The 18,872-nt window shown below is 37.3% G+C and overlaps 1 protein-coding gene and 1 non-coding gene across 13 annotated transcripts in view; both read right to left on the bottom strand.

Annotated features, from left to right (window-relative positions):
* SPIDR (scaffold protein involved in DNA repair) overlaps positions 1-18,872 on the bottom strand; it is a 502,027-nt gene that overhangs the window by 81,835 nt on the left and 401,320 nt on the right. The window lies entirely within an intron of this gene.
* On the bottom strand, positions 11,794-11,897 carry LOC117797723. Its single transcript, XR_004622669.1, has one exon. It is a non-coding gene; the product is annotated as a U6 spliceosomal RNA (small nuclear RNA).

Genomic DNA, 18,872 nt, shown 5'->3' with positions numbered 1-18,872 from the left:
TTTTTCTTTCTTTCTTTCTTTCTTTCTTTCTTTCTTTCTTTCTTTCTCACTTCTTTCTTTCCTTCTTTCTTTCCCTTCCTTCCTCCTTCCTTCCTTCCTCTTTCTTTCTCTCTCTCTCTCTCTCTCTTTCTTCTTCGGAAAGAATCTTAAGCTGTGTGTGTAGCCCGAGGACAGGCTCGGTTTCAGGACCGACCATGAGATCATGACCTGAGATAAAATAAAGAGTTGGTCACTTAACCAACTGAGCTAAAGAGGTGTCCCTGTTTTTCTTATTTTAGTCCTTTCTTTTTTTTATGATTTTATTTATTTATTTGACAGAGAGAGACAGCCAGTGAGAGAGGGAACACAAGCAGGGGGAGTGAGAGGAAGAAGCAGGCTCCCAGCGGAGGAGACTGATGTGGGGCTCGATCCCATAATGCCGGGATCACGCCCTGAGCCAAAGGCAGACGCTTAATGACTGCACCACCCAGGAGCCCCTATTTTAGTCCTTTCATCTGCTACCAAAGGTAATAGGAAAACTGGAAACGCCAAAAAAAAAAAATAATAAATCCTTAACTGTTATCTCACATTATACACAAAAATTAACTCAAAATAGATCATAGACCCAAACAGAAAATTAAAACGTGAGAAGAAAATACAGGAGAGAAATCGTTGCAAACTTGGGGTAGTTAAAAAATCAGTTATTTTGAAATTATCAAAATTAAAACTTGTGCTCTTCAAAAGATGCTATTAAGAAAATGAATAAGAAGGGGCGCCTGAGTGGCGCAGTCATTAAGCGTCTGCCTTTGGCTCAGGGTGTGATCCCGGCGTTCTGGGATCGAGCCCCACATCAGGCTCCTCAGCTATGAGCCTGCTACTTCCTCTCCCACTCCCCCTGCTTGTGTTCCCTCTCTTGCTGGCTGTCTCTATCTCTGTCGAATAAATAAATAAAATCTTTANCATGGAAGGAGCCGAGATGCCCTTCAACAGATGACTGGATTAAGAAGCTGTGGTCCATATATACAATGGAATATTACTCAGCTATCAGAAAGAACGAATTCTCAACATTTGCTGCAACATGGACGGCACTGGAGGAGATAATGCTAAGTGAAATAAGTCAAGCAGAGAAAGACAATTATCATATGATTTCTCTCATCTATGGAACATAAGAACTAGGAAGATCGGTAGGAGAAGAAAGGGATAAAGAAAGGGGGGGTAATCAGAAGGGGGAATGAAGGATGAGAGACTATGGACTCTGAGAAACAAACTGAGGGCTTCAGAGGGGAGGGGGATGGAGGATCGGGATAGGCTGGTGATGGGTGGTGGGGAGGGCACGTATTGCATGGTGCACTGGGTGTTATACGCAACTAATGAATCATAGAACTTCACATCAAAAACCATGGATGTACTGTACTGTATGGAGACTAACATAATATAATAAAAAATATTAAATAAATAAATAAATAAGAAAATGAATAGGCAAACCACAAACTAGGAGAACATATTTACTAAATATACATCTGACAAAGGACTTGTATTTGGATTACATAAAGAACTATAGAACTTATAATTGATAATAAAAATAATAATACTCTATAAGAATAAAAAGACAAACAATCCTATCAAAAATGGAGTAAAGTTACAAAACATCACAAATTCCATTTCTATGGATTATCTTGACTAGTTAAATCCACAGAGACAGAACACAAATGATGGTTGCTAGGGGGTAGGTGGAGGCAGACATAAGGAGTAACTGTTTCTATGTATGGGATTTTCTTTTGGACTAAAATATTTTGGAACTAGAAGGAAGTGGTGATTACATAATACCATAAGCTTTATATTATGTGAATCTCATTTTATTGTAAAACAAAATGGACAAAAGATATGAATAAACATTTCATTAAAGAACATACACAGGAGGCCAATAAACACATAAAAAGATGCACAATACCATTAGTCATAAGGGAAATGCAAGTTAAAACCACAATGAAATACCACTACACATACACTGGAAAGGGTAAAATAAAAAAGGTGGGTGGTATCAAGTTTTGTTGAGGATGTGGAAGAAATGAAACTATCAGATTTTAGGTGGAAATGTATGTTATAGCCACTTTAGAAAAAACTTTGGCAGTTTCTAGTAAAGTTAGACATATACTTATCACATGGCTAGCCATTCTACTCTAGGATTTTTCCAAAAGAAATAAAATCATATGTCCACACAAAATTTATAGACAGATGTCTACAGTAGCTTTATTAAATAATAGCCCAGGGCACCTGGGTGGCTCAGTTGGTTAAGCCTCTGCCTTTGGCTCAGGTCATGATCCCAGGGTCCTGGGATCCAGACCCACCCTGCTGAGCCAGGGTACCCATTTTTCTCTCTCCTTCTGCCTGCCACTCCCCCTGCTTGTGCTCTCTCTCTCTGTGTCAAATAAATAAATAAAATATTTTTAAAAAATAAATAAATAGCTCCAACCTGGAAACAGGACAAGTGTTCAGTAATAGCTGAATGGATAAATAAATTGTGATATATCTTTACAGTGGAATACTACTCAGCAGTGAAAAGGAACAAAGTACTGATACACAGATGACTCTTGAAAACATTGTGCTGTGTGGGAAAAAAACATGAAAAATATATAAAAGGCAAAGTAAATCCACCGTAATAGCAAGCAGATCTGTTGCTGCCTGCAACTGGGGCCAGGAGAGACTGACAGCAGAGGGTATGGGAAACTTTTGGGGTTATGGAAATAATCTATGTCTTCACTGTGGTTGGTATTAGGTGGCAGATACATTTGTCAAAACCCACTGCTTAAATGGGTGCATTTTATTGTATGTATGTAAACTGTATTGCATGTAGATTATACCTTCAAAAAGTTGGTTAAAGAAAAAAGGGTGGGGTGCCTTGGGGACTCAAGTCAGTTGGGCTCAGACTCTTGATTTTGGCTCAGGTCATGGTCTCAGTGTCCTGGGATTGAGGCCTGCATCTCTCTCGCTTTCCTTCTGCTTCTGCCCCACTCTCTCTCTCCAAAATAAATAAACAAATCTTTAAAAAAATAACAAAGAAAAAAGGGTTGAGGAGACAAACTTAAAGAAGATTCCACTGGATAATCATAGGATAATTATGGAGAAAAGACAGGAAAACTTATAGGTACCTCTGGTTCCAACTCATTGTGCTAAAAACTGGCAAACAACAGGGAAGAATCAAATGCTTAAAAATCCATTAGAAAAATATTATGCTTTGCAAAAAAGCATTTCCCCTTGTAATTATACACGGACTTTCAAAGGAAAACTGTGATATCATCTAAGCACATGCTTTCTCGTGCACCTTCGACAAATACTGAAAAACACTTACTTTTAGAGACAGCTCTCAGAGTATGAAATTATGAATATATTTGGATATTTAAAAAAATACATTATTGATGTTTCATGAAACAAAACTTAAAATCTTACTCTTTTGATGAAATCTTCTCCATTATAAGGAACCACATAAAAATTACTAATTCCACCCTGAAAACATGAGGGTTGAAACTGCTCCCATGTTCTCTATCTGAGCTATAGCAGGCTCTCAATAAATACTCCTTCCATGTCTGAGAGAACGAATGAGGCTCTGTTGTGAACACACACAGCAAACTCACATAATACCTAACTGCAGTGTTCACAGAAATATTCATTCATATATTCACTCACTAATGCATTCATTTGAAGCTTACTGGGCTTATACTTTGTAGGATATGTAAGGAGGGAAGGGGTCAAATAAAAATATAATAGAGAATCAAATAAAACATTGAGCAACATTAACACCTAACACTAATATAATGTATTATGGCTAATTACAGCATTCTCATATTATCTACTAAATCCTTCAACTGAGGAAACTAGGCATTATTGACAGATGAGGAAAGTGAGCTCAGAATGTTTAAAAAGCCTACCCAATAATGGAGCATTGAACTTTACATCGGAATCCGGGGATGTACTGTATGGTGACTAATATAATATAATAAAAAATCATTTAAAAAAAACAAAGAAAAAAAAAGAAAAAAAAAGCCTACCCAAGATAGTAAGGAGGGAGGAGAATCAGGTCTTAAATGAAAGGCACTCAATTTGGTATTTTTGTGCCATAATATCACATTACAGTAACAAGTTATAGGAATGTAGAAGACTGATTAATTTTTCAGAGTGGAACTGGAGACAGCATCCCAGAGCAACTAGCATTCTAGTCTGCAGGGCAAGCACCAAGAAGGCAACAAGGAATAAATTCATGGCAAACCACATGATGACAATAAATCCAGAATACCTAAATCTAATCTTTATAGAGGGGCAATGAGTTTTCCCACTGCAAAGTCAAACTATTTAAGATATACATAAATTGTAACTAGTCCATAATGAGGCCACTTATCTAAAATAACTTTATCCACTCTGTAAGTTTCAAAAGATACATTTATTTATTGATTTATAGAGAAAAAGGAGAGGAGGTGCAGAGAAAGAGGGAGAGAGAGAATCTTAAGCAGGTTCCATGCCCAGCACTGAGTCCAACGCAGGGCTCAATCTCACAACACTGAGATCATGACCTGAGCTGAAATCAAGAGTTGGACATGAAACTGATTAAACCACCCAGATACTCCAAAAAGATATTTTTAATGTTTGACAAGAATCATATTAGAATATTAAGGTCAGAATGTAAGGAATTTATGCTAAATTATCATTTTAAAGGCTGCTAATGTAAATAATGAAAAGGAAATACTCTTAAATCACTTGAAAACAATTTTATTAACTGTTTGATACTGTATGACTTTAATCAGAACCCCAAGTGGGAAAGAATGAAAGATTACTCTTTCATAATACTGTCCTATTTAAAACAGTATGCCATGTGAACGCAAGGATGTATACATTTTTGTGTTGAATTTATAATGTCTTTTTTGGTCCACAGACCATTTCATACCACAGCCTCCTGGAGGGAATACTTCAATGTTTTTTTCCTCATTTCCTAATTACCCCATCACTTGACTTGCTCCTCTGCTCCATGTTTAACTAGGGAGGCTGAGGCAGAACCTTGGGGAATCAGGCTTCATTTCCTAAGGAGGAAGCCTCAGGCTTCCTGTAAGAGCGGCCCTATAACAGCTCAATTAATGACTGCTTGACTATACTGATGCATCCAGCACTGTTTTTTGTAAGCATTGTTGTTTGTTAATGTATGCAAAAGTAAAGATGAATATAAAGATCTCCATGGATCTGCTTTATAAAACTAGAGAGAATTTTTGGTTGCTTGTGTTGAAAAGGGAGAGATGAGGAATTAGCTAGTACCTTTTCCTTAAATCTGTTATGATATTTGCCTTTATCTCAAATAGCCAAGGAAGGCTGCTCTTGTTTATTCTTCTGCCCTAGAGAAGAGGTATTAATACTTCTTTCTCCTCTTTTGTTCATGCCTGGCCCCACACACTCCCCCACCTTGTCCTGTTCACACAGCTGAAGCTCAGGAGCTCATTGGGTCAGGCCTGAGGTGGATTCACTGTCCTCATTGGTCCAAATGACCTGGAACTGTGTCATTCAACAGACAGTCCAAACTAGAGTTAGCTCATCGCCAGCCACAAAGAATCCCACCCTCTTGTTGCTGCTTCCTGCTTAGTAAATACTATCTCCTACAATCAGTGCTAGTTTGACAGGTCTGAACAGAAAAGGGCCCCCTGATCAATTTATTTTTCCTGAATCACCAGAGATATTCCCCATGAATAACATCATATTCAAAGGAACATAAATGGCTTCCCAGGGAGGAAAGAAATATCATGTTAGTAACTCTGGGACCCTAAAGAAGTTACTTATTGAATGAACTTGAATTTACTCATCTTAACACAGGAATAAAAGAACCTGAGAGGGCTGTTGTGAGCATTCGAGCAATGATACAGGACTCAGCACAGTGGCTGCCACAAATACATCAATCTTTCCTTTGCAGGGTCCTTAGGCCAATTTTATGATAGTTTTCTCCATACAGTTCTTGAACATCTTTTGTGTAGATCTATGGCTAGATCACTTATGACTTTGTTTGATTTTTTAAATAGTTTTTTGTTTGTTGGTTGCTCTGTTGCTGGTGAACAGAAATACTGTTGAGTTCTGTATTGAACTTTTATAATCCATCAATCTTATTAAAATTATTTGTAATACTTTTTATGAAGTTTTATGTAATCATTTCATCTATGCATAATGACAACTTCGCTTCAGCCTTTCCAATCCTTATGTTTTTTTATTATTTATCTTTTCTGGCTGTACTATAGGACCTTCAGCACAATGCTGAAGAGAACCCAATGACATTGAGCATCCTTATCTTGATTTTGAATAAAATGTCTTCAGTGTTTTACAATCATGATGCACTGTAGGGTTTTTTGGTTGATATCCTTCATCAGGTTAAACATTCTTAGTTTGCTGAAAAATATTTTTAATCATGAATGGGTGTTGGACCTTACCAAATGCATTTTCCGTATTAATTGAAATGACTATATGTTCTTATCTCCTCTGCTAATGTTGTAAATGACAATTACACCTTTTTAAGTTATTTTTTTAAAAAGATTTTATTTATTTATTTGAGAGAGAGAAAGCATAAGCAAGAGGGGCAGAGGGAGAGGGAGAAGCAGACTCCCCACTGAGCAGGGAGCCCAACGCGGGGCTCAATCCCAGGACCCTGGGATCATGACCTGAGTCGAAGGTAAATACCTAACTGACTGAGCCACCCAGGTACCTCTACAGCTTTTCAAGTTAAAGCAATTTTTTACTCCTAGGATAAAGCCAAGATCCTATTTGCTATATTTTGTTTAGGAGTTTTCTATGTTCGTGAGTGATAATGACCTTTAATTTTATTTTTCAAACTAGATTTAATTTTTTTTTAGTTTTTTAAAAAAAATTTTTTTTATGTTATGTTAGTCACCATACAGTACCTCCTTAGTTTTTGATGTAGTGTTCCATGATTCATTGCTTGTGTATAACACCCAGGGATAGGCCAGTGATGGGCACATATTGCATGGAGCACTGGGTGTTACTTCTTCTATCAAGACTATTTATAGTAGTTTCATACAATCAGTTGACACGGATTCTTTTTTCTTTGAAAAATCTGTATAAGATTTGAATGACCTGCTTTTCGAAAGTTTGAAATAATTTAGTAATAAAATGAATTGAATCTAGTGTTTTTCTGGGAAGATTTTTAACTATCAACTCAATTTCTCTAATGATAATTGGGCTATTTGGGCTTTCTAATTTTTAATTGAGACATTTGGTTAAGATATATTTTCCTAGGGATTTGTCCATTTGGTCTACATTTTTAATTAATTAATTAAGATTTGTAGCATATATGTATATTTTTATTAAGTTTTTATTTTAATTCCAGTATAGTTAACATACAGTGTTATATTAGTTTCAGGTGTATAATTAGTGATTCAACAATTCTTACAACACCGGAGCTTAATCCCCACCACCTATTTAACTCATCTCCCCATCCTCCTACCCTCTGGTAACCATCAGTTCTCTATAGTTAAGAGTCTGTTTCTTGGTTTCTCTCTCTTTTTTTTTCCCTTTGCTCATTTGCTTCGTTACTGAAATTACACATACAAGTGAAATAATATGGTATTTGTGTTTCTCTGCCTTATTTCGCTTAGCATAATATTCTCTAGCTCCAGGCATGTTGTTGCAAATGACGAACAAAAGGGTTCGTTCTTTTTTATGGCTGAATAATATTCTATCGTGTGTGTGTGTGTTTGCATATCTTTATCCATTCACCTACTGATGGACACTTGAGCTGCTTCCATAATTTGGGTATTGTAAATAATGTTGCAAAAAACATAGGCGTCCATGTGTCCCTTTGAATTAGTGTTTTTGTATTTTTTGGGTAAATACCCAGTAGTGTGATTACTGGATCATAGGGTAGCTCTATTTTTAACTTTTTAATGAAATTCCATACTCTTTTCCACAGTGGCTGTACCAGTTTGCATTCCCACCAACAGTGCATGATAGTTCCTCTTTCCCCACATCCTCGCCAACACTTGTTTCTCGGCTTTTTTATTTTAGCCATTCTGACAGGTGTGAGGTGATATCTCACTGTAGTTTTGATTTGCATTTTCCCGAAGATCAGTGATGTTGAGCATCTTTTCATATGTCTATTGGCCATCTGTTTGTCTTTGGAGAAATTTCTGTTCCTGTCTTCTCCCATTTTTTAACTGCATTATTTGTTTTTTGGGTATTGAGTTGTGTTGATTCTTTATATATTTTGGATATTAACCCTTTATTAGATATATCATTTACAAATATCTTCTCCCATTCAGTAGGTTACTTGTAGCTTTGTTGATGTTTCCTTCACTGTGCAGAAGCTTTTTATTTTGGTGTAGTCCCAATAGTTTTGCTTTTAGTTCCCTTGCCTCAGGAGACATATCTAGAAAAATGTTGTTATAGCTGATTTCAGAAAAATTACTGCCCATGTTCTTTTCTAGGATTTTTTTTTGGTTTCAGGTTTCACTTTTTTTTTTGGTTTCAGGTTTCACATCGTTCATTCATTTTGAATTTATTTTTGTGTATAGTGTAAGAAGAGGTCTAGTTTAATTCTTCTGCGTGTAGCTGTCCAGATTCCCCAACACCATCTGTTGAAGATTGTCTTTCTCTCATTGTATATTCGTTCCTAATTCACTGAAGACTGACCATAGAATTGTGGGTTTATTTCTGGGTTTTCTATTGTTTCATTGATCTATGTGTCTATTTTTTGTGCCGATACTATTATTTATTTATATCTTCTTTTTTTCTTTATGAATTTTACCGTAGAATTACTTAACATTTCAAAGAACCAACTCTGGGCTTTATTTACTGTTCCTTTATGCCATTAATTTCTACTCTTACATTTATAATCTCCTTTGTATTTTCTTTGTATTTATTCTATTTTTAACTATTTCTTATATTAGAGGCTTAGCTCATTAATTTTGAGCCTTCCTTCTTTCTAAAGTGAGTTGTTTAGACTACAAAATTTCTTATAAATATCAAATTAATGATATCACATAAATTTTGATATTTAGTATTTTTATTATTCATCAGTTCTAGGAATTTAAAATTTCCATTATTGTTTCGTTTTTAATCCATAAGTTATTTGGCAGTATATAAATTTTTTTCTATAAGGATTTAAAATACATATTTTTAAATTAATTGCACTAAGGTAAGAGAATGTGTTTTCTAATAATGATTCCTTTAAATCTGTAGAAACTTGTTTTATGGTCTAGCAGATAATCAATTTTTATGAAAGGGTCAAATGAGAAGAATGCATATGGTTTAGTTGTTAAGTAGAGGGTTTTGTACATGATCTATAAGTCAAGTTATTTAAGAGTGTTTTTCAAATATTCTCTTTCTTTACTTTTTTGTCTGCTTCCCTGATTGCAGTATTTATCCTACAAATCAGAAGGTAACAATTTCTTAAGTGTATGTGGGTTAGAAATTCATCATCATGACGGCAGTTAGTTAGTGCCAGACTCTCTACTATTTGCATTGTCTTACCCTCGAGAGGCCACTAAGAACTAGGCTGGCTATTACTATCCTTACGTAGCACAAAAAAGACAGAAGATCAGAAAGATTTAGTATTGTACCCAAGACTGTACAGCATTAAATAAAATTCAAAAAATAAAATGAATATGTAGGGGTGCCTGGGTGGCTCAGTTGGTTAAAGGTTCAACTCTTGATTTTGGCTCAGGTCATGATCTTAGGGTCCTGGGATCAAGCCCTGTATCAGGCTCCCCACTCAGTGGAGAGTCTGCTTGTTTCCCTTTCCCCCTGCCCCTCCCCCTGCTGTCTCTTTCTCTCTCTCTCTCTCTCACACACACACACGCTCTCTCTTTCTCAAATAAATACATCTTTTTAAAAAATTGAACTTTAAAAAAATCAATGAAATAAAATGAATGCATAAACATATTTGATATAAATATCTCTTTAAATGTACAAAAATGGTACATAATTAACATAATTTCCAGAGCTAAACCTCTATCATACTTCAAGTACAGGTGAAACTGATGTACATATTGCTGTAGTTAGCAGTAAGTCAAAAGAAGCATGTGGTCTAAGAGAACTCTCTGTGCTGATGTAATGTTCTACATTAAGTGTAGTCTAATGTGGTAGCCACTAGCCACATAGAGCTGTTGAGTGCTTCAGTTGTGGCTAATGTAAGGAAGTGAATTGTAGATTTTATCTAATCTTAATTAATTTAAATGTAAAAAACCACCTGTGGCTAGTGGCCACCCTATAGGACAGCACAGTGTAAAAGGATAAGAATAAGAGAAACCAAAACTCTCTCAATACCTAATTGGTTGAAACCTTTCAAAGAACAGTATACAAAATGACAGCGAAAGTGAACAAGAAGTAACAGTCCATTTAAAAATATTTTCAAATTATGTTTTATCAAATACTAAAATTCAAAGATGTTAATAGGTATTCCTTGAAAATCATCACTATTATCAAAATGCTGCTCACAATATTTTTTCTAAAATATATTTTACTAGATCTATGGAGAAAAATGTATCAAAATCACATGTAATTATTAATCTGTGTTCAATTCTTCTTACAAATATATTTTATACCCTAGAATACCAGGAAATGCCTGACTAGTCACCTGATGAACATATGGTTTTAGGTCTGCTCATTGTGCATAAGCAATATTTAGCACATGGTACCCAGAAGAATTTACCATCTACCTTAAACAACTAAACATTTCCACATATATGTATGACATTATTTAATATGTTGTAGCTCATATGTTATTTCTCACGACTTTGTGAATGAAAAAGAATTATTTAAAAATTAGGGTTCTGTGGCTTATAATCAGGTCAAAATGAACAACTGGAGTCTTTGGTTCTACCCAAAATGAGGGGATGAGTAGCCTAAGATAAAACAATTAATGTTCATTTTGTGATGAACAAACTGCGGGCTTCAGAGGGGAGGGGGTCGGGGAATGGGATAGGCTGGTGATGGGTAGTAAGGAGGGCACGTGTTGCATGGTGCACTGGGTGTTATACACAACAAATGAAGCATAGAACTTTACATCAGAAACCGGGGATGTACTGTATGGTGACTAACATAATATAATAAAAAAAATTAAAAAAACCCAAAAAACAATTAATGTTCAATCCTACTCACTTAACCTCAGGATTTAAAGACCAAAAAGCAGTGTGATGCAAGTTATTTGTTATTTTGAAATTCTGAATATTGTTCCATTGTGTCTGGCCTCCATTATGTCTATGTTCTTTTCTCACTGGGTTCTCTTATTATATAAGTCACTTTCCACTTGTTGCTTTCAAGGTTTTCTCTTTACCTTTGGTTTTCAACATTTTGACTATGATATGTCTGGGTATGGATCCCTTAGGTTTATCCTACTTGAAGCTCTTAAACTTCTCAGATGAGTAAAGTTCACCAGTCAAATTTGAAACGTTTCAGCGACTATTTCTTCTGCATTTTTTTTTCTTCCGATAATTTTTCTGCACCCTCCTCCCAACTCCCGACTTTCTGGCACACCCATTACATGTATGTTGGTGCACTTAATGATGTCCCACATTTCTATGAGGTTCTGTTTCATTTTCTTCATTCTTTTATTTTCCTCCTTAGGATATTTGCCATTTGGGAGATTTCTATAATAATACAGAAATGATTTATTTTGGTGTGCTCTAATTCTCCATAAGGATTGAGTTATTTAAAAGTCTTCACAAACCTTTTAGTCTCTAAAATACTCTGGGGTAGTAAATTTGAGATTAAGTTTTAACATCCTATCTAAATTACCATTCTCTTTTGGGGAAGAATTTTAAATTAGATGAAAGTCTTCAAAATATGTAATGCTTCACAAATTTGTGTGTCATCCTTGTGCAGGAGCTATCCTAATTTCTGCACCATTCCAATTTTAGTATAAGTGATAGCAAAGTGAGCACTCATCATTTTTTTTTTTCTTCTCTCTCCTTTAGATTGTGCAAGCTCAATTACTCTGGATTCATATTCTCTTTCTTCTGTCACCTGAAGTCTACTGTTGAGCCAAGCTAGTGAATTTTTCATTTTAGTTATACTTTCTAACTCCAGAATTTTCATTTGGCTCTCTTTTATAGTTTGTATCTTTTCACTGATATTTTCCATTTCATTAGACACTGTCATCATACCAGCCTTTAATTTCTGAGACATGGTTTCCTTGAATTCTCTGAACAGGAATGCCTTGAATTCTCTTTATAATGGCTGCTTTGAAATTTTTGTCTGCTAAGTCCAGCATCTGGGCCCCTTCAATAGCCTGTACTCTTTTCCCCCTGTGTATGGGTCACACTTCCCTGTTTCTTCACCAATTTTGTAATTTTCTTTTGATATCTGAGCATTTTTTATAATATATTGTGGCAACTCTAGATATGGATTCCTCCTCTACCCAAGGGGCTGATGCTGTCGTTATTTGCATGGTAGTTTATTCAGTTGTTTACGGACTTGTCTGAACTACTTTTTCCTGCAGGCTTCAGTATCTGATGCTCCTGTCCCCATTTTTTGGGGGGTTTGTTTTTAATCTTTTCACATGCCCCTCGGTCACCATAAGCCACTTTTTGGTGAAAACTTATGCTTAAAACCCCTTGGAAGTTAGATTTTTACTCTTTGCCATTGGATGTATATACCTTGGAGGTTGCTATCATCCCTCTCCATCAGGCAGGGCTTATATTACCCCTCTTTAATCACTCATGTGAGGGTATGGCCTTGGGCCTGCCAGACTGCCAGGGATGTGTGTCGTTTATTTTAAAGTCTGGCTTCTTAGGAGCTGCTCCTGGGCAGAGTAGCTTACTGTTCATCTAGTGTGGCTGGAGGTGGTGCTGAGGACTGCAGTGTCTGAGGCTTGCATCCCAAATCTTCCCTGTGGGTTGCTCTGACTGTTCCTGAGTGGATGAAGCCAACCAAGCACACCCTTCTTTTTTTTTTTAATATTTTTTTATTATATTGTGTTAGTCACCATACAGTACATCCCTGGCTTTTGGTGTAAAGTTCGATGATTCATTAGTTGCGTATGACACCCAGTGCACCATGCAATACGTGCCCTCCTTACTACCCATCACCAGTCTATCCCATTCCCCCACCCCATCCCCTCTGAAGCCCTCAGTTTATTTCTCAGAGTCCATAGTCTCTCATGCTTCATTTCCCCTTCTGATTACCGCCCCCCCCTTTCTTTATCCCTTTCTTCTCCTACCGATCTTCCTAGTTCTTATGTTCCATAGAGGAGAGAAACCATATGATAATTGTCTTTCTCTGCTTGACTTATGTCACTTAGCATTATCTCCTCCGGCAAGCACACCCTTCTTGACCCTGAAAGTTTAACTGTGATACTAGGAGGGTTCTTCTTGGCTCTGTCTTTTCCCTGATGCTGTTAAACTTCTGATTGGTTGGCCGTTTCCTTGTTGATATGGTATCACAGAGCTACAGTACTCTTGGAATTGCTCTTCACCAAGATCCCCATTATTTTCAACAACGCCCTTGGGCACGGAATTGTACTCTGTTCCAAATAAAGTCAGCACTCTTACATAGTGCCTGAAATCCCTTCTTCCTTATAACCTGTCTTCCTCTGGGCAAAACCTCTGAGTCACTCATAGAACTGGGGGTTACACCTCTGCTCTAGAGTGGGTGCTGGGTGGTACTCGTCTGGGGGTGCCTCTCTGGTATGGTGCTTCTAGCCTATGGGTGAATTGGGGTAGAACAATTGGGCTAGTATTCTTAGCCTACCACACTTGGGGCAGAGCTGCAACATGGGCTAGGAGATTTCCTGCAGTGAAACTGTACCCTAGACTGTGTGCTGAGGGGAGAGGAGACATCTTCTTGACTGCAATCCTGGAGTAAGTGCCCCACAATAGTCTTCATAAAACAAACTGGGTTGGGGGGGGTAGGTCATTGCTCAAGGGCCACAGACTCCTTGTTCTTCCTGAAATATAGTAGATTCTCTTGATTCTCTTGATGGAATGTTTCTCCATTTACTGTACGCCTTTAGGAAAATTTCCTGAGGCTTTAAATGATTAGTATTTCTAAGCTTTCTCCAGTTAAAATGTTTATTAGGGAGAGTATCCACTGTGTCTTCACTCTGCTATTCCAGAAGCTAGTCTTCCATTTTTATCTTCAATGTACTTCCATTAGAAATAATGACCCCCTGGATATTTACAAGTTTTGAGGGTCTCTGGAAATTTCCCATTCTGAATTTGTAGACTTAAGTGTGAGTTGTCCCTTTTTCCTCAAAGATCTCTTGATTTGCTTGAACACAATAATAGAGTCAAGTACAAAATTACCAAGTCAAACAAAAGAAGTACAGTAGATGCAGTGAGCCACAGAGGTCCACAGAGCCATGATATAAACACCATAAGATTCTTAATAACAATGGCACTTATGCGTTTTTCACTGTACACTAAAACAGTGCCCTGGCTTTTTGCTGAGCAGGGAGCCTGATGTGGGGCTCGATCCCAGGGATCATGACCTGAGTCGAAGGCAGGAGCCTAACCGACTGAGCCACCCAGGTGCCCCTAAGCTGAGTCTTGAAGAGGGACAAGCCAATCATGCAAAAGGTTGAGAGAAAAGGACTTAAAACAGAGAACACAGAATATACAAAATCCTGTGATGGGAAAGAGCTTTTACATGTGTAAGAAATTGAAAGAAGGCTAGAAAATAAGAGAGGGGGGTAGATGGAGGGAGGGAGGGAGGGGGGGAGGGAAGGAAGGAAGGAAGGAAGGAAAAGAGAGAGAGAAAGAAAGAAAGAAAGAAAGAAAGAAAGAAAGAAAGAGAGAGAGAGAAAGAAAGAAAGAAAGAAAGAAAGAAAGAAAGAAAGAAAGAAAGAAAAGAAAAGAAAAGAAACAAAAGAAAAGGAAAAGAAAAAAAGGAAAGAAAGGGAAAGAAATGAAAAGGGAGGGAGGGAAGGAGGGAGGAAAGAAGGAAGATAGGAAAATGATAATAAGGTAAAGACTAATATTTGGTGATTTCGATGCAGTACTCTTTTTTCAGTGGATTATTCTTAATTTAAAATTAAAGTTACATTTATAATAAAATTAAAATGTTGATAAGCATTTGTAAAGAAAGGAGAAAATGGGATGGGAAGGAAAGGACTGGGTTGGGGGAAGGAAAGAGAGACATCATTCTGGTGGAATCACATGGTTGGACATGGCTGGCACAGTGATGCCTGACAGTGGCTGGGGGTAAAGGCCATATGATGCTGGCCATGTGGAGGCTGACCTGAGAGGGGAGCAGAGGTGGTAAATAATTGGCATGTGTGCCAGCCAGCACACCTACCTCCTGCCATCAATGAGTCAACAATGGGGTGATACTAAAAGGTGTATAAAATTTTTGTTTCAGAAATACAATGCTTGGTACAGGGTGGAGGATGGCTTGAACAGAGAACTTTTAGAGAAAGTCTCCTTAGACCAGTATGAGTTCATCATTCTAATCAAAGACAAATGTCTGATAGGAAATAGTGAAGTTACAAAGTGGTGTTCACAGGCCATGTTCAGCTGGTTGGTATGTTTTCTTTGGTTTATACAGTGTTAAAACATTTTTAAATTAGTTAACAGATACCAAACATTGGGAGATTGTATACAAAGCTCCAATTTACTGTTGTCTGGCAGCACTGGGATGACACTTGAGGATGGGGCACCAGTTTGTCAGTTCATCTTGTGGCCCCTACCCCCACCCTTGATCCCCAACCTGAGCACAACTGCTGTTCTCTCTTGGCCTCGTTGGTCTCTGTCAGCATGTGAGCATGCATTAGGAAAACATTTCAAGGAGGAGACAGAACATGGTAGTGATGATGGGTAAGGGTCGGAGAAGAGTCTACACTGGCCTAAGCTCTCTAAGGAGGTAAGTGGTAGTGGAGAGTAAAAGGAGCCTCAGGGACAGGCAGACCACATGTGGATTAGAGAAGTTGTAGAATCCAAAGGCTGGTCAAATGACTTGAGCCACTTAGCAGGCAAGGACAGAGCTAATTCACATAGAACATGGAAATCCAAACTGCTCAGTGGAGGACTTTTGCAACTCAAAGCAGGGTGGCAGTGGAGTGGAGGGGCTGGAGTTCCAGCCTTGCCACTACCACTGACAGACCATAGTAACTCTCTCTTTTTTTTTTTTACTTAGAGGAGATACTATAGATAAGTACATGATTAAATTTATATATTTATATAAATGTATATTTATATAAAAATGTATATTTAATTTATTTTTTTATAACCCACTTTCTGGGTGAAGCAAGAAACAATCGTGAAAATGCTGAGGGTCTTCAGGCTAGCCCCTGCTCCCAGCCAGAGACACCCCACCCCTCCCAGTGGGGGGAAAATAAGATAGCAGTCAAAAAGTAGTTCAACAATCTCCTGTTTCAGCCATGAGGAGTCATTCAGGAGGACTTTGATTCCGTGAGTTTCTGAGCCATGAGGGTGAGGCCCAGACCATGTTGGAAGAACTGACTAAAACTGGTGCCAAATGAAACTACATTCCACAGTACATTCCCAGCAGCATAAAATAATACAGATAAGAGGTTCACTGTTCAATCACATTCATATCATGTTGGAAGTATAAAAAGTCCATTATGGAGTTAATATTTGTCTTTAAGAATGTTTTTTTCTTTCTCTTACCAGCTTAATGGCAGATCATGCTAATTAAAGAATTAATTTAAGAATTCTAAAAAATTCATATATTCTTAATCTGCAAAAATGAGAACAAAGCACAAGGAATAAGGAAAACAAAACTGTTGATCTGTAGGGGGAGTTTCAGTGAGACTCTAATTTAATTCCTCTTTGAAGTTTCAACTTTTTTTTCAACATTTGAAAAATATTCAATTTCCCCCTTCCTTTCACTCACTGGCTCAGTTTCACAGAAACACAAGAGAAGAAAAAGAAACAGTGCGTGCCTGTGTGTGTGTGTGCGCGCGTGTGCGTGTACACTGAGAGGGGAGATTACGTGAACATGTGGGATGTTTACCCGGGTTATGGGAGCAGTTCTTAGCAGTCCACCAAGAATTCCCGGAATCAGAGTCAGTCCGGCCTCTTTCTTCTAGGTCAGTGTCAACTTAAGCAGCCTCTAAAGATCAACAAGGTTCTTTCTCTCCACATTATAATTTCTTACGAAGCCTCCATTTTAAGGAAGGAATGGAAGAAATTTGAGGACAAAGTGAGGGGGGGGAAAGCAAGAGAAAGGAAAGGGGGAGATAGAAGGGGGAGAAGGGAAGAGAATTTGGATATGAACAGGGGGAAGGAAGAGTCACAGGAAAGAGGGAGGGAAGAGGAAGAAAAGCAGGAGAGAGAGACAGCAGAGGGCTGAGTGGGTGGAGGGCCTTTCCCCAGCTCCACCAACCCGCTCGGCAGACGGGAAACCAGATACAGCAGGACATTGTGTTCTTCTCCTGAAAAACAACCAGACTGCACTCCTAAAGTAAACAGTTAATCCTGTTGTTTATCTTTGTAACATGAGTAGATGTTAACAGGATGATTTCTACTGCACAGAAATGTGGTTTTTATTCATTTTGAAAAATCATATTTTCTCTTTGATAAAATAAAAGTGTGACATATTAACTTTATAGTATCAGTGAACAGGAAGGAATAACAAATCTTTCTTTGCTAAAAGTGACTTAACTAAAAGATGCCAAAAGAGCCTGAGAAAAGCCTTTTCTTCACTCAGGCATCCTATTTATTTTTGGAAAATATTGCATTACTGAATCATACCAAGTCAAACCAAAACAAAACCTGCTGTAAGTTCGGTCCATTCTGAACTTTGATTTTGGGTATTGCTTGTGGAAATAAGACTATAACCGGGCCAAGACAAGAGTAAGAAGAGTACATTTTATATGTTAATAGAAGTTTGCCCACAGAACAAATTTTCAAAGATATATAGTTATTCTTACACATTTTTATTAACTGAAATTTTTATGGAGGTAATTGTGGATTCACATGTAATTGTAAGATATGCTATAGAGCTCGTATGCACACTTTGCTCAGTTTCCCCCACTAGTGTACTATTATATTAGCAGATAATGGTACAATATCACAACTAGGATACTGACATTGATACGATCCACCAAGCTTATTCAGATCTCACAAATCTTACTTGTGCTAGTGTGCATGTGTTCATGTGTGTATTCAGTGCTATAAAGTTTTACTGCCTGTGCAGGATCCCATATTCAGCACCACAGTCAAAAAAGTGAACAGTTTCATCACTACAAGAATCCCTTAGGCTGTCTTTTTTTTTCCCCCAGCCAGGCACCACTACTCTTTTTATTTTTAACATAAAAGTTTAACAAACTTTTTTTTTTTTTACTTAGAGGAGATACTATAGATAAGTACATGATTAAATTTATATATTTATATAAATGTATATTTATATAAAAATGTATATTTAATTTATTTTTTTATAACCCACTTCCCACCATCTCCCCAACATCTGATGCTATTAATCTGTCCTTCATTCCCAAAATTCTGCCATTTCAAACTGTTATAAAAACAGAATCATCTAGTATATGATCTTTGGGGCTGGATTTTTCTCCTCATCACAGTTTCTGGGTGATTAACCCAAGCTACTGTGCCTTTTATTTTTTAGCAGCTTTGAGACATAATTTACACGCCATAAAATTCACCCAGTTAATAAAAACAGTAAGTGGCAAAATACACAAAATTCACCCCATTAAGAAAAGTAGTGAGTGGCAAAATACATACTATTTACCATTCTAACCATTTTGAGGTGAAATTCAGTGGCATTAAGTACATTCACAATGTTTTGCAACCATCAACACACTTATTCCAGAATATTTTCATCACCCCAGAAGGAAATCTCACTCTATTAAAGTAACCCCCTCATCTTCCTTTCCCCCAAGTACCTGGAGACAACTAATCTACTTTCTGTCTCTATGGATTTGCCTATTTTGGATACTTCAC

This window comes from Ailuropoda melanoleuca, unplaced genomic scaffold (assembly GCF_002007445.2).
Source record: "Ailuropoda melanoleuca isolate Jingjing unplaced genomic scaffold, ASM200744v2 unplaced-scaffold11384, whole genome shotgun sequence".
Classification (NCBI taxonomy): Eukaryota; Metazoa; Chordata; class Mammalia; order Carnivora; family Ursidae; genus Ailuropoda; species Ailuropoda melanoleuca.
This window is presented reverse-complemented; position numbering and strand designations above follow the sequence as displayed.